The following is an 8,264-nucleotide window of genomic DNA, read 5'->3' on the forward strand; positions in this document are numbered from 1 at the left end:
GTGGTAGGGTTGCCAGATTTAGCAAATAAAAATACAGGATATTTTTATATTGTGTAGTGGAAGGGACGTTTCAGATTACCAATGAGGTTTTTGGTTTTTTTGTTTTTTTTCTCTAAATTTGACCCACTAAACATGTAGGACAGACTTACACTAAAAAGAAACGTTCATCAGAAAATGTAATTGAACTGAAGTCTGGTCTTTAATCAGGAACCCTAGCATGTACAGGGAATGCTGCACCTTCGATGCGTCAGACACGAGGGGAGTGCTGTGTGGTTCTTCCTGAGAGGAAGGTTGGGCAGCCGTCTGCACACATGGAGCTCCAGTAAGGAGGTGTTGCCTTGGGGACCACGTGCTACGAAGAAGGAGGTAGGCAATCAGTCAGGCTCTGCCTGATTCGTGATGTGGCCCTGAGCAAAACCTTGCTGCTGGAGCCATCCCAGCACACGATTGCCTCATCCCCTGGCTAAGGACACAGTGACCACAGAGTGACTTCATTAGGAGAGGCTGATGTCTGTTTGGTGGTTCCTAAGAAGAAAGGCATATGGACTGGTTTATTCCGAGATGTCTTGTAATCTCCTTTCTCCTGGCCACTTAGCACTCATGGCCCTTTCCTTCTGTCATCTGTTCTTGCCTCACCAACACGTGGCCTTCATTGGTCTTGGCTATTCAGTAAAACAAAGTTAAGCAAAAAACAAGGCCTGCATTCTTGCAACAACTCTTTCTTTTCTTTCTTTCTTCTTCTAAGGAGGGCGCAGCTCACAGTGGCCCATGCAGGAATCGACCCGGCAACCTTGGTGTTATTAGCACCACGCGGTAACCAACTGAGCTAACCGGCCGCCCTGCAAATGTTCTTGCTGAGTTTTCTTAGGCTTCTCTTTGATTTTTGCCATCTCCTGTGTCTTCCCTTCTCTCACAAATCTAAGAATACCAATGGAATGTAGACCCTCATTGGTTTCGAGTGGAGAGTTGGATAAATCAATGTACGGGGACTTAATATGAAACTGGGTCACCTCCTCCCCTAATGTAGAGAAGCCCTGATTTCCACGGAGCCTGGACGTCCAGTGAGGAGAAACTTTTCCCTCCCTCATTGCTGTTTGCAGCACTTGGCTGGCACCTGGTTTTGCATTATATTTCCATGGATTTCTATCTATCCATCCGTCCATCGCACTGAGGTCACGTTCTAACGGGAGATTGTTTCCAAAAGTAAATTGGCACAAACAGACAGGAGGACGTCATTTTGGAGAGACAGAAGCACGTAAGCTCCTCTGAGAAGGAGGTCTCTGAATAAACCATTCAGCATCAGACAAAGACGTTTCTAAGCAGAGGGGCCAGCAGTTGCAAAGGGCCTGAGGTGGCTTCATCTTGTAGCGTACGCTGAACGTCAGTGTTTACGTGTGTGAGCCTCCTAGTGTGGCTGTAACAAATGGTCATTCATTGAGTGGCTTCAGCAACATGCATCTGTCCTCTTTCTATGCTGCATATCAAAGTCTTAAAATTAAGGGGAGGGCAGGGCTTCTAAAGCCTCCTTGCAATCCTGAGCTCACATTGCTCCAGCCTCTGTTTCTCTCAACACGTCTCTTTTTTGTAGCATTGAGCACCCCTCCACTCTCCTCCCTTTCAAAAGGAGCACCGTCCACCTGGTTACACCAGCTATCCTGATTCCCTCCACCACCAGCTCATGCCACGTCTGCTCTACACCTGACGGGCAGAGATTTCTGAGCAGCTCTGGAAGCTTTCACAGATATCTACCGTGGACTCCATGTGGGTGGGTCGTGAGAAATACCTGCCCAGATCAAACGCTGCACTGTGACATCCATTTCTATCCCCTGAGGGGGAAACACGGCACTGTCTCCTACCTGGGCTCACCTGGGCAGCCGTGAGCATGGGTTGCTGTGCTGTGAAAGGACATAGGAAAGGAGACGTGGTGCAAGCAGTTAACCACGGCACACACGAGCCCACATTTGCTCCAAAGAGGATAAATGTAACAGATGAAGGGCTGCCATGTAGAAGCACCAGGGGTCTCCCACATGTCCCTTCGGGAGGTACCCAGGACCCAAGGCGATTAGAGAGAGACAGACTCAGGGGGTAACAGCGCTGGCTGAATGTGGGGAGCACCTGCCTCAAGCTCCCGTTACTGGGGGCTGTAAAGTAATTTAATCTGAGCAAGGATGGCATGAGCTTCATTTTGCCATCGGGGAGCTGATACCATTCAAGTGGGGAACGTATAACCCAGCAGGGAAATGCCCCCGCTGAATTGAAAGCACAGTGTTGTCTCTTATTTCGGTCATCTCTTAAATGACACTTCTCTACTAAGCACATCAGCGTCACTTTTTTCTTTTTATATTATAGTGCCCCTCAGGACCAAAGCTAGGAAGGGATCCATTGCATCTGACTTCCGGATCTACACGCACTTTCCCTCCATCAAAATTATACTCACTAGTGCCACCGTATTGGTTTTTGTTTGTTTGTTTGTTTTGTGTGTTTTTTGTTTGTTTGTTTGTTTGTTTTGGGGTTTTTTTTTCAAATAATGTAGCTATTTAGGTTAGTTCACGGAGTGCTGTTTCCTTATGTGGAAACTTCAGAAGAAAAGATATAACTTTCCAGGTGTTTCATTGCTGTTTTGGCCCCAGGGTTAAATTTGATGTAGGAACATGTTACTTGCTTTTTACTTGTTGAGCAGTCCCGAAATGTTTCTTCTTTCTTGGAAGCTGTTACATAACATCCTCGCATGGGTGTCACTTAAGGATACAGGATATTTGGCTAAGTCAGCTCTTCTTAGATACCGAGGCAGGACACCTGGGGAGACTGAGGGTGGTGCCTTTAGAACATTTTACCATCATATTTCAGCGTCCTAATTCAAGTACGCTTGGCACTTTCTTTTTTCTGGGACTGGAAGAAGCAGGGTCTGAAATTATGTGGTCAAATTCATCTTTCTAAGCCAGTTACACAATCTGAGTTGCAGTCAGTGCCTTCACAAGCACTTTTTAAACAGGAAGTTGGAGTGTCAAGTCCCTAAGTGGACGCTATGAGAATTGCATTTATGTTGTCGTGTTGCCCACGTGACCCTCAGATAACAAGCAAGATTGCCATTGGCAGGGTTGATAATTCAGGGTAAAATTGATAAAATTGGGGCCGGGGGAGAAGAAAACTTATGACAAAGTTTCACCTCATTGGACTTGCCAAAGATTTCTTGTATATGACTCCAAAGGCAGAGGCAACAAAAGAAAAAACAGTCAAAGTGGACCTCTTGAAAAATAAGAAATTTTGAGCAGCAAAAGACAAGATCCACAGAGTAAAAATGCAACTTGTACCGTGGCGGGAAATATTTGCAAATCGTGAATCAGATAAAGGGTTACTATCCATAGTCTATCGGGTTCTTATAAAACTTAACAACTATACCAAAAAAACCCAATTTCACAAATAAGCAAAGGACTTGAATAGACCTTTCTCCAAAGACAACGTAAGAAGGGCCGATAAGACTTGATGTCACTAATTATCAGGGAAATGCACATCAAAACCACAGTGAGATACCACCTCACACTATATTTAAAATAAGAGAGAGAGAAAATAATGAGGGTTGGTGAAGATGTGAAAAAATTGGAATCCTTGTGTCTTGTTGGTGGGAATGTAAAATGGTACAAACGCTGTGGAAAACAGTATAAAATTCCTCAAAAAAACAACAATAGAGCTACCATGTGACCTAGGAATTCTACTTTTGGGCATGTACCCAAAGCAATGGAAAGCAGGGTCTCATTTTTTCTTTTTTATATGGAAATGCATTTTATTATTATTTTATTTTAGAAGAAATCATCAGACTCAAAGTTTCATATGGGCCTTTGGATAAGGCTGTTTTGTTTTTTAAATCAAATTAATAGAAATGGGTTCCATATTAATATATTGAGTGGTAATAATAGACAAAATTTCAGAGGAGGTTCTGTGCCGAGAAAAAATGTACCATAAACAGGCCCTTATTAATACTGTTTTTAGTATCTGTCTCTCTACTTTTTCATACATGATGGATTGGAAAGATGTACGCATATGTACGTGAAACGACTGAAACATCAGAACGGGACCTTATCTGGAAACAGGGTCTGTGCAGATGGGACTGAGTGAGGGGTCTGAGGTGAGGTCGTCCTGGATCGGGGGGCCCTGAACCCAATGACAGTGTCCTCATCAGAGACAGAAGAGGAGGGACACAGACACAGAGGAGACACCATGTGGAGATGGAGGCAGAGATGGGAGGGAGGCGGCCACCAGCCCAGGGACGCCTAGAGCCCCCAGGAGCTGGAAGGGGCAGGAGGGACCGTCCCCTGGGGCTTCCGGAGGGAGTGTGGCCCTGGGACACCTTGAGGGCAGACTCCTGGCCTCCAGGACTTGGGGACAATCAATGTCTAGTTTTAAGCAACCTGATTTGTGGTGATTTCTTACAACAGCCCCAGGACACCCATACAAGCAATACCAATGTTTGGAGGGAGTTTCTCCTTCATATTTGCTTTGCATTGTTTCTTCTTGGCCTTTTCTTCTGGAGTTTCCTTTTGCCCCCAGTCTTCCTCACCCTTTCGAATCACGCGTTCCTTCTGGTGCACTCACAAATGAATGACATTTATACCTGTAAACACTGTGTCCCAAAGCATGTGGACACTTCCCGAGTGGAGATTGGCTGTCGGAGAATGTCTCCTGCTCACAAACAGATGCCTGAATTCACAACCAGGCAAATCTCCGTGGTTCTCTTCCCTGACATGCAGGGAGAGCAGAAGGTTCCCGGGCACATAGATTTACTGACTTCAGGTCTCTCCACAAATCATCTTTTGTCCATTCGTGAGGCCACTCCTTCCAATCCAGGAAACAGGCATGTCACCGAAGAATCAATGACTTTACCTGAGGTCCTGAATGCATCCACAGGTAAAACGGAGCCCCCCCACTTATTGCCTTATGAGACCCACGGAAGGGCTGGGGCTCACCCGCCTTCGGCGCTCAGAAACATCTCTTAATGACATGCTTTCGTTCCAGGCTCTATGGCAGCTTCCCGGGAAAAGCCCTGGAAGCCACTGGGGTTTCATTCCTGGAGTCAGCTTGACGGGAGGAAGTGGAGTCAGCATGAATGCAGACCAAATGCCCTGCACGGTCCAAAAAAAGAACACACACAATCAAAGGTCTTGACGCTCTAGGGAATGCCGATGCTTCCTCCTTTGCAGGCGATCTTTCTGAACTAAATAGTCTCATGTTGAAGTGGAGACCTCTGGCAGTTTTTATTTTGCAAAGAGAGACGGGTCTCGGTGTATGCTGCTGAGTCAGCATCCAGCGTTGAGGTCTTTGAAGGGGTGCATACATGGGTTACTATCCATAGTCTATCGAGCTCTTATAAAACTTCCACGTCCATCTCCCTGTCTGCCTGTCACTGGCCCGTGTGGCACCGAGAGAGGACGGTGCTGAAAATCCACGCTCTCATCCCCCAGCAGTTGTTTTTTTCCCCAAGCGGAATGTGGAAAGTACCCAAAGTACAGGAGCACGTGTCTGACACCCCTCGTACAGGGTGGTGATGGATACATAGCTTCCCTTTTGCCCCGAAATCCCTTCCAGCGTGTCCCCCACGATGGGTCACACTAACCTCATGACTTGTCATGCTGGCTGACAGGCGGGGCAGCGTTTTCTCCAGCCTATTTTTGCAGAAATGATTCAACTGTTCTTGGGAGATCTGAAGAGTTTCTTCAACAAGGACCTCTTTTTTTTTTTTTTTAATGCTGTTCCATTTAAAAAAATATGCTGTTGAGAAAATCTGGAAGCATTTTAGGGCACACAACCGAGCAGGAGACGTCTACTGACTGTGGTGTGTGTGTGTGTGTGTGTGTGTGAACAAACCCAAACAAAAATACCCCGTCGTTTTCAGCAAGATTGACGGCAGCCTGTGCTGTCACTGAAGGGTGACATAGACAGACAGGCCTTAAGTTTCACATGGAAAATTCCTAGAAGGCTCTTTCTGCTCACATAAAGATATGGCCTCACAAGCTCTTGTCCACCCCCGGGATTTCCCAGCTGTGCAAGTAGACACTTCCTGTATAGCCTCTCTGTGCGTGTGTGTGTGTGTGTGTGTGTGTGTGCACGCACCACGCGTTTGTCTCCAGTCATCCTAGAGTATTTTGGGGCCACCGTCCGCTGGTGATGCAGGCTGGGCAGCAGCGGGGATGGAAGTCAGCACGAGTCAGAAATAACATGTGCAATCCCTGGTAAGCAGAGAGCCATGCAATTGCCTACAAGTCTGCTTTACAATAGCAAACTCTCCCCCTGAAGAATCAGAAAGCCTAAGACCTTCAGCCCAGGCAAGAAACAGCCAACATATCTGCAGAGATCCTGCCTTGGGGTAAAATTATATACAAGGATGAAAGACACAAGCATGCCGTCGAAATGAATGGCTGTTGGTTCGCGAGGGGTTGTACATTGCATCCTGTTGTCACGACAGCTCTGAGAGGCGGTGTCATTGTCCTTATTTTGTGTCTGGGAACGCACACATCGCCTTTAAAAGGCCAGCAAAAGGCCGCACACCCTCAGTGGCTGCTGGGGTATCTCAGTAGACAGGAGCTGTAAACCGTACCATTGGGCTCGTAAAAAATACATTGGTGTGTAGATCTGAGACCACAAGTAGGCGAGAGTTCAAGACGAAGTGTATTGTCTTCGCTGGGGGGGCTGCTGTAACAAAACAGCACACATGGGGGGACGGGGTTAGACCACAGACATTTAGTCCTCAGAGTCCCGAGACCAGGGCAGCAGCAGAGTGAGTGACAACTGTCCTCCCGGTCCAGGACGGCCGTCTTTTCCCTGTGTACTCACGAGGTGGAGACAGACTTCTGCTCTCGCATCTCCTTATAAGGACACTGACCAGCTGCATGAGGGTCTCGTGGCATTGGGTCCCCAGGAGGAGTCCAACCTCCTGTCAGGCCACCATCACCTCTCTGCTCAAAGCACGTTAGTAGGTACCTACAGAGTCGTGCTGTCTCCTTGGCCTGGCCGTCATTCTCTCAACCTTCCTCAAGCACAGCTACAGGAGCTGGGAGCAAACAGCGGAATTCCATTCAACCAACATGGATTTAAAGCCTTCCCTAGGCAGACGCAAACTCGGTTGGTGCTTCTGGGGATTCGACCACAAGTAAAACAGGGTCTGCTAACCCTGGTGGGGCTAACCAGCCAGGAGGCGGGCGATGCGAGCAGGACAAGTGTCAAAACAAAAGCACTACACACACCAAAATATTGATTTTTTTCCCCCTAAATTCCCAAATCACTGAGCAGCCATAATGCTGTATACGTGGATGTGTCATAGAAGCGAGGGCCTGTGAGTTAAATTTACGCATTTCTTAGTAGACTTGAACTTCATTTGTTCATTCAGTCATGCATTTAACTGAGCACCTAGAGTACGCTAAGCACCCTGGGATGGGCTGGGGTGACACTGGACGGTCATGTGCCACCCAGGACAATGTCAGGACCTGTTTTGATGGGGATGGCAGCTTTGGTGGCCCCCTGGAGGTTGAGTAAAGAAGGAATTGAGGGAATCAAGTGGTTGGCAGAGGCTGAGACAGGAGTTCTCACTACTGCAGTGAGACAAAGGGGGGCTGTGGGGTCCCACAATCCTTAGGAATCAGAAGTCCCTAAGCTGGTCACCAGTTGACTTCAAAGTCCTGAAGGAGAGGCATGCGGGGAGGATGAGCTCCCAGTTTAGTTGAGTTGGTGCATGACTGACACTGCTATTAAGGAGGGTTAGGAGATGGTCTGGGAACAGCCTTTGTTTTGTTTTTGTTTTTTGTTTTGTTTTAATCGATGGGCTTTGGGCTTTCCAAGAAAGTGAAGACCTGAATCACGACCTCCTGGAAATATGTCAACACATGATTGAGAAGCAAAGTTATAGAAGAAGTGAATTGACCCATGAATGAACCCACATCTATGGAGACTGTCCCCTGGGGGCAGCACCCTGGGCGGGGCGATGAGCTATTGCTGGAGGCTTCCTAGGAGAAACCGAGGCACACCTTACTCCATGCATGGGAAGGAACTCGTCTCCAAGCAGGTCTGAGGCCACCTCCTAACAGCCCTGCCAGAGGCCTGAGCGTGCAATATGCTCAGTCAGGACCCCAGCACACTCCTCTCCTGCATGGATGCTGCTGCTTGGGCAGCCCTGTTCTTCCTCTTCACAGTCGCTCTGTCCTTTGGTCCCAGGTGGGTTCAGCTGACGTCTGTCCCCACCTGACCGCTTCCTACCTTTGGTGGGTCTGATTCCTTCT

This window comes from Rhinolophus sinicus, chromosome X, assembly GCF_036562045.2.
Source record: "Rhinolophus sinicus isolate RSC01 chromosome X, ASM3656204v1, whole genome shotgun sequence".
NCBI lineage: Eukaryota > Metazoa > Chordata > Mammalia > Chiroptera > Rhinolophidae > Rhinolophus > Rhinolophus sinicus.